The 8,755-nt window shown below is 45.0% G+C and overlaps 1 protein-coding gene across 2 annotated transcripts in view; it reads right to left on the minus strand.

Moving 5' to 3' along the window:
- The window catches only part of Grid1 (glutamate ionotropic receptor delta type subunit 1), an 829,150-nt gene that overhangs the window by 493,957 nt on the left and 326,438 nt on the right, over positions 1–8,755 (minus strand). The window lies entirely within an intron of this gene.

Here is an 8,755-nt window from a genome sequence, read left to right on the forward strand (position 1 = left end):
TCACAGTTAATAAGCAGATATTTTTAAGATATGCACACTAACAGTAGTAGGGGTTCTGGGAGAAGGGTGCTAGGGAATAAAAAATATGGAAAACTACCATAAAACTAAAACTAACATCATCAAACATGCAGGGGGGGGAGCCTCTAGCTAAAGCCTTGAGGCCTCCTGCAGCCTACCTCAAGTGGACATTAGAGTCTCCTCAATAAACATCTTACACAGTTTAGAGGTGAGCCTGGGATAGCCCTAAAGAGGCAGAAGATGGTGGCACTCAGGCAATGACATCAAGATAAAAGTGCATAGCTCCCCAGAGTCCAGGGCAGACAGGCCTGGGCAGCTCAGATAAGTGAAATGACCACTCTGAGGCAGTGTTCCAAGTGTATCCTTCAAGGCCAGAAGATGCTTTCCTGGGAATTCTGTTCTGGAATTACACAGCAGTTACCTTGAATGGCTGCTGTGAATTTGTAACTAGGAGTATGGTCTCCCTAAATGTGTTGACAAAAATCAAACTTTGAAAACACCAATCCAAACATTCAACTCTGAACTTTGATGGATCTTCTAAAACTTGAGAAGTCTCAAAAGCCACCCTTGGTACTCTGACCATACCTTATTCATCATGAGACTGTCACCTCCAGTTCGAAGGAGGACCAACTGGAGGTCAACATCCAGTCCCTCCAAAGAACCAAGACACTCTCCTGTGGCCAGCAGAAGCCAGTGGAAGTGGCTTTGTGACCCTGTCTCTGTTGGACTTAGAAATTGAAGACTACAGTATGAGATGCTTTCACTGCTGACAGATGGGAACTTCTGGCCTTACAGGGCACAGTAAAGATCGAAGGGAACAATCAGTCATGACGCAGGTGGCCCAGACACCAGCCCACGGCTTCTGTAGCCAGAGGAAATGCTTCACTCCATGCTCTGTGGCTTCCCACTCAGTGGTTAAAGCAATGTAGGATATATTACAAATCAAAATAAGCAACAGTGCATTTTATAATTAGCCACAACTTGACAAATTAATTAGTACAACAGCACAGTGTGTTCCCTGAAGCACGGTTTACTATATTTTGCTTAGAGAATATATGTCACAAATTACAGATGTATTATTCAAAGTACTTATGCAATCAGAGTGGATTCTAAAGGTGCCCTTTTGATACCACTTTCTGAGACAGAACAAGGGCTTAAGGCAGCTAGAAAAAAAATCATCAAACTACCATCTGAGCTTTGAGCTACAAAGGTGTTTGCAAAGATTTACTTCTTTTCCTTGAAGGGGAACAAAATCTGTCAAGGAACAGCATCTGGCCTCTGGAAAGAGTTAATGACAATTAGTTACTTGGAACTAATTGTGAAGTAGCAGGGAATCTGAGCCTCTGGAGAGTTGGAGCCTGATGATCAAGAGCATACGGGCTTGAGTCCCAACTATGTACTAGCTGTGTGATGTTAGACAAGCATCTCGTGCAGAAACAGACATGGTGAAAACGACAGGAACACCTACCTTGCAGGCTTACTGGAAGTACTGTGCTGTTACTTCATGGAAAGTGGATAGACCAGAGCCTGGTCCACAGGAAGAGATGGATAAAAGCCACGCCGCTTTAGGCTGTGGAGATGGTGCAGTGGGTAAAGCACTTGCTGTACAAGTATGAGGATCTGCATTTAAATCCCCAGAGCCTGTATAAAGTGAAGGGCAGTAGAACACATCAGTAGCCCCAGTGCTCCTATGGCAAGATGGAGAGAGAGACAAGAGTATCTTTAGGTCATGGACTACTTAGCCTGGATTACACAGTGGAAGAAAAGCCCTCTCTCAAGGTAGAAGGTGAAGACTAGCACATGAAATTTTTCTGTCACCTCCATTTTCACATCATGGTACATGTGTACCTGAACTTATACACACACACACACACACACACACACACACATAAAACCATACCCAAAATAAAGAAGAAAGAAAAAGCCACTACTCTTGTTCCAAGATGCATGTCACCAGAGGCTGAAAAAAGATACTGTCCAGGACGCCTTGCAGGCAGGTCTCTGTGTGTTTCAGAGACGTGCATTCCTCTGAAGACAGCCATGGACCTATTAACCTTATTAGCGCAGAAGCTTAAACATGGTTTTGTCTTGGAGGACTAGCCAAGTTCACAGAAGTGGATGTTCATACCAAAAGGCTATTTGTGACTCAGCAGTGAGAGCTCTGGCCAGCAGTGTGCTAATGAATGTTTAACAAGCACCTCTCAGGTGGGTGGGGCAAGGAGCCCTGCACTGTGCATTAGTGAGCTTCCATTGTTTTAAAGTATAACTTTAAAATAAATTGCTAACTTAAAGCCCTGACACAGAGTACTCCAGAGAGTAGCCATAATTTCAAACAGAATCTTTTAAGAAGGAATTAAGTTTAAATTAGGCTATATGGTAAGCTACTCTACTGACACCATGATTCTGAACTCAGCCTACAAAACTGTAGGAAAAATAAATGTCAGTTGTTAAAGCCTGAGGTGCACTGACGCAGCAGTGGATCACACCAATACTCCTGCCATGACCCAACTTCAAGTTCCCAGTGTGACATCTCTGAAGAGGACAGAGTGAGAACAGGTGCACAGGAGTGGCTCTCACAAGTGGGGACAAGATAAGGCAAATAAAATGACAGCTAAAATGGAGCCTGAGAACGCAATCTCCCTTGGAGATTCTTTCCTGTCACCTCCATTTACACATCATGGTACATGTGTACTTGAACTGCATTCTTTCCTTGGAGGGGACAAGAGGCCTTAGCCAAATGCACTCTGCAGAGGTGGTGTGCTTGCCGAGGGGCCTGGGAGTCCATTAGCTTCAGGTGCTGTTCCCCATGCTGGTAAGGGTACTGAGCATGCCCTTGAGCCAAAGCCAAGAGTTAGGGCACCTGCACAGTTCACACAGCCAACAGAGGCCTCTGGGATTCTCTTTCACTTTGGCTTTCTGGAAGACCAACCTCCAACCTAGTCCTTCCAAATACCCTGTTTTGAACATTCTTCTTAAGGAATCTTGGGCATGTCTGTACAGATTAACTTTGTGCTGGAAAAAGCTGTAGCTCTTAGAAAGCAATATTGTTTTCATATCTCCAAGTTCTTCGAGTGTTTCCTTGCCACAGCCGCCCTGGCGATGAACAAACCAAGCAGTCAACAAGGCTCCACCAATTTTGCTTGCTGAATAGCTCTGAAATCCAGCCGAATCCTCTATCCCTACTGCTACAGGCATGGATTGCCATTCAGAGGCCATCTGCTAGGATTTTCAGGTTTTTGTGTCCCAGAACAAGAAATTGGACCAAGGACAAGCATATGATAGAGGTAGAAACAAAGACAGTTTCTTAATAAAGAGAGTCCTTCTGGGCAAGGAAGTGGATCAGAGATCTGGAAAAGGTTAGAATTTCAGTGGCTCCAGGTCATCAGAGCTGTGACCCTTATGGGTCATCTATACAGCATCTGCCTTCTCCTGCATTTGGATACTTTTACATGCAGCCCCTGGTGGGACGGGGCATGCTCCAGTCTTTTTTATGCCCTTGGTTTCTTTCACATTGTTCTAGTTTCTTTTCAATTGCTGTGACAAAACACTCTGACCAATACCAACTTGAGGAGGAAAGAGTTTATTTGGCTTACATCTCCCAGGTCATAGTTCATCACTGAGGAAGGCCAAAGTAGGAACACAGGGCAGAAACTTGAAGGCAGGAGCTGGATCACAGTTCATGGAGGAACACTGTTTACTGCCTTGTTTCCCTGGCCGGTGCTCAACCTGCTTTCTTATACAATACAGGCCCACCTGCCCAGAGGTGGCACCACCCACAGTGGGCTGGGCCCTACCACATCACTCAACAATCAAGAAAATACCCCACAGATGTGGTCACAGGCCAGTCCAATAGAGGAAATTCCCCAACTGAGGCTCCCTCTACCCAGGTCAAATTGACAACTGAAGCTACCCAGCACACACATGTTCATCTGCATGCTACTCTGCCTTAGTCCTGCCACAAATACCACCACAACTTCCCTATGGTCCTCATCCAACCTCTGCCAAGACTGCCATCTAGCTAATCACTTTGCTTTTATTTACCCTTTCCCTCTTCCCTCCCCTACTCCACCAGCAAGAGAATTCAAAATGTTTGTCATTCTTCATTCCCAAATTCTCTGAGATGCTCAAATTCCCCTGTTCCTCGAACCCTTATTCTCAGCTCTGGAAATTCTAGATTAAATGCTTGAACTGCCCCCACCATGTCCATTCACAACTCTGCATCTTTGCATTCATCACCGCTTCCACTTGAAATTCCTGCCCTGCCCCCATCGCACTATCCATACCACCCCTTTCCATCCCTCAAAACCCAATCCTGGGGCCGGAAAGATGGCTCAGCAGTTAAAAGCACTGGATGCTCTTGCAGAGGACCTGGTTCTGAATTCTAGTACCCACATGGCTGCTAACAACCATCTTGAATTCCAGTTCCAGGGAATTCAACATCCTCTTCTGACCTCATGGACATTGCGCAACACAGGTGCACTTACTTGCATGCAGACAATACACTCATACATATAAAATAAAAATATTAATAAAATTCCAGTCCTGACTTTTTTCTAGTCAATGTTAATGAATCATTGAGAAGAGCCACTTGTTCTCTTTTCCTATGTTTATCCAGATGTTAAAGAAAAAAAATTCATCCCTTAGAAAGGAAAAGCTGTGTGCTATGACCATTCTCGGATTGCATCCTGGGAGGGTTTTACCTGCTTTTGAGATTACAAGAGTTTGACAACCATTGGTTCACATGACTCATGGCTAGCAAGTGTGAACAGAAGGGTGAAGGAGGCCTGGTCCAGGTTCCCCCGGCAGCTGAGTGTTCAAGAGAATTCAAGAGTTCTACAGCAGACTCTCACCAAACTCTAGCCATAAGAAGACACTTGAGAGGAAAACAGCAGAAGTGCACGTTGGGTTCAGCCTCCAAACATGCCTGTAATCTAGCAAATAAAAGAAATATTTCTGAATTGGTCTGGAACTCTCAGAAAAGTTGAGTAGTAAATGATTAGCCCTTAGAAGCAGAATGTGGGTGGCAGGACAAAGCTACATGGGGTTCTGCTGTTTTGTGCAACAGGGGTGATCAGAAACCCCCAGAGGCCAGGGCTGAATGGAATATCTGAGAAGCACTAGTCTGCTGCATTTTAGGAGGGCCATCCATGATGGTGGTGGGATCCCAACACTGAGGAAGGCAGGGTCAAGATGCTCTCTGGATCACAGGTAGAGGAATCTAGATGCAGCTCTGTGCTCTCTCCATAGCTCAGCTCAGAGGAAGCTCTGCCTTTTCATCCCTTGTTGCTTCCTTCTAAGTCTCTTCTTTCTCACCTCCTCCTGCTCACTCCCTTGCATGTGTCACAGGTGAAATGACTACCAATTGTGCACTCACTGTAGCTGGCCACTCCACTCCACCCACTCATGAATACAGAGATCTCTGAGAACATCCAGACCCGCAGAACTGGGAGGGGGGTCAACTGCTGCTATCTGTTTCCTGCACATTGAACCAGAATGAGTCCTCAGACCAATCTGTGTGTCTCTGTGGATTTTCCTGCAAAGCTTGAAGTCTTGAAGACGCCACAGCCACCAAGCACAGCATGCATCTATGTGCACCATTACCACCACTGGGGCTCAGAAAGCAACTCAAAAGGCTTGAGGATGTAAGTCACAGGAAAGAGATTGCAGAAACCTCCAGGTAAGTGCTATTGAAGGATGAGGACCTGAAATGAGCTGGTAGAGAGATGGACAGTTGCTCTGCCAAGTGCGGCCAGATGAGAACAATCTCACACAGCCTGGTTATCCTAAGGAACATGGGAAAAACACTTGGTAATCTCTAACCTCAGCCTGCTTTGTCCTAACAAGGTAACCTAGAACAGCCTACTAATACAGAGTTTCCAAGTGTGTAAAATGTGTTTACCACTCACAACTCCTGCAGTGTGTTAACAGAGAGCACTAACTAACTAAAGCTCAGGGCCCAAGAGTCACTCTGTAAAGTCCAGGGTCTGAGCTTTGTCATCTGAAGGGTACACAAAAGCAGAGCTGCCGAAAGAAGCCTGAGTGAACCCTGAACAGTTTCATCACTTTTCACCCAATGTCAACGTGCCTGCTGCTGCTTATCTGTCTCCTGCAGCCTGCTACTGAGGCCCCTTCCCGGGCAGGTGAGTCTTCCTCTCCAGGTTCCAGCTTTCCCTAAGGGCTCTACCCCAGGGGACCAAGAAGGGCCAAGTGGCAGCCCTTCCATGTGACCTCCTTGGAGCTCCTCCAGCAGCCCCTGCCTGAGGAAAAGGGAGGCTATGAAAGTGCAGAGCTTCATCTGAATCCCATAACAAGTGTATGAGTTTAGAGAATCCTCTGGTCTCTAACCCCTTCTAGATTTCTGTCCAAGTCCCTGGGACAGACAGGAGGTATTCCTGTGTCCTTGCGGCCTCTCCTCATGAGAGGGGACAGTCGTCAGGTCCACTGGACTCCATGTTCCAGGCCCACATGGACACCAAGATGCCAAAAGGGATTAGAGCACACAGCGTGAGCCACAGTGCCTGGAAGAAGGGAGAGGAGGAAGAGGGTCTGGCCAGCAGAGTGAAAGATCTGCTTACACACAGCCAGGACTGAGAACATAGTCAGGATCCTGGGAACATCAGCTAGGCTCAGTGGTCCAAAAAGCTTCCAGAAGCCTAAAAACTTCAAAGCAGTGAGAGTGTAGTGTCATTACCAGAGATGCAGGAATATAGCAAAGTGATGTTCTACAGTGTTGCCACTAAGGAACTCCTCAGGAGCTGAGGGACCCGCCAGGGGAAAGCAGTGGCCCAACCTTTTCTGCACTCTAAGCAGCTTCTCCTTCACTTATGAATGTCACCAAATGCACAGGGCAGTTACATTGGGAAAAGGCCTGAGAAGCCATGAAGAAATCTATTCTGCCAGCACCAAGTAGAATCACACAGTCTTGGCCCACAGACAGAGATACTGCAGCTCCCAACCAGACAGCTATCACTCAGTCCCCAGCCTATCATCTCAGCACTCAGCTGGGGTCCCTCCTTCTCTGACTTTCTCCCTCCATCTCCCTAGGTGTCTCAGAAGATGATCAATCATCTTGCTTCCACAGAGTGGAGAGAACCAGAGATCATCAAGTTAAATGAAATAAACCACAACCAGAAAGACAAGTCACTTATATAGACTCACAAAGTTGCTCTCAATGGAGCTGGAACTAACCTGGAAGCCTCCTCCCTGACAACAAGCTCTCATGGTTGTAGAGGATACTACGTAAGCTGCTAAGAGAGGAAAAACAGTGAATAGTGGTCTAATCCCAACTTTAATGCCTAATAACCACAACGACAGGTACAACAGACTATGGCAGTACAGTACTGGCACTTTTATCTTTGGGGTAATCAACAGCTATTTAATTGGACTTAAAGTCCACTCAACGTGAGAGAACTCATGTGTGGTACTGTAAACATAGCCAAATACGCATGGCAAGATAGGTCACAGATCCTACAGAAAACCCTAGTCTGTCACATCCCTAGACAAACATAATTTCTTACTCTATGCAAAATATGGATCCTTATGTTTACAGACAAGAACACCAGTCACCACTCCACCAAAGAAACTTCTTTTGCAACAGAAGGAGTCTAATACAGAGTTCTACAACTGGTCACACACAGAGAATAAGTGTCTGTGAGATGCCCAACCCTAAGTGACACAACACTGGAACCTCTACACCCAAGGCTCATGGAACATAGTGGAACAAGTGGTAGAGAGAATAGTAATCTATCCCTCAAGTCTCATCAGTGAAACTTCCACATGCAACAGAGGGCAATAAACAAAGAAGGCCACAAATGACCAAAATGTAGAGAATAAAAGAGTATGTGATCCTGGATACAACTCCTGTATTAAAACTCACCCAATCAGGGCTCAGGGATCATTGCAGAAAATGGAACAGAAAGAGTGTAAGAGTCAGGAGTGGTACATGATCATAAGGAAACAGTCTTACAGACCCCTGGAACCTTAATCGTATGAAACTACAGTAATGGTGTCAAGCATGCACAAGACCCATATAAACCCAATCAGAAAAAAAACAAGCATAGAACTTGGGAAATGGGGAAAAGGCCCCTACCCTAGCCGAGGAACTACTGGCATCTGGTCACTGCTAGACGAGGGAGAGTTGATCTTCTTTTTTTTTTTTTAATTGTTTATTTAACAACCATATAATTAGAAGAAGCATTTCATTACAACAGCATTGACATATTCAATAACAATTTCCTGAGCTAAGATGCATCTCTTTCAAAATCCGGTGTAAATTTTTTAGGTTTACAGTTGAATTAATACAGTTATACAATACTGTACTCAGTATAAACCCTATAAGACATAAAATTAAATGAGGTTTTAAACTTTATAAAAGATCTCCATTTCATTATTAAAATACAGTTTCATATAGAAAAATTCATTTTTAATACAGTTGACACGAAGATACACATGTGTTTCTAATCTCTATATATCTGATTATTACTAGTCACAGTTGGTTACTTTCTGAGCTCCTTGGCATCTGAGCATGGATATAAAGTCATCAGGTAGATTTCAATGGTAATGTTTCTCACATCTACTAATTATTAAGGGGAAAATTTTTATGCTTTGAAGAATTATTATTATTTTTTTACATCCACTTCCCAGACAGCACCCTCCCATAGCCTCCCTCCCCGCACTAGAGCCCTTATACTCTGATATCCCTGCTACTGTCTGCTGTGTTGTCGGCACCCCCAGCCAT

Source organism: Nannospalax galili, unplaced genomic scaffold (assembly GCF_000622305.1).
Source record: "Nannospalax galili isolate Female #2095 unplaced genomic scaffold, S.galili_v1.0 scaffold409, whole genome shotgun sequence".
Classification (NCBI taxonomy): Eukaryota; Metazoa; Chordata; class Mammalia; order Rodentia; family Spalacidae; genus Nannospalax; species Nannospalax galili.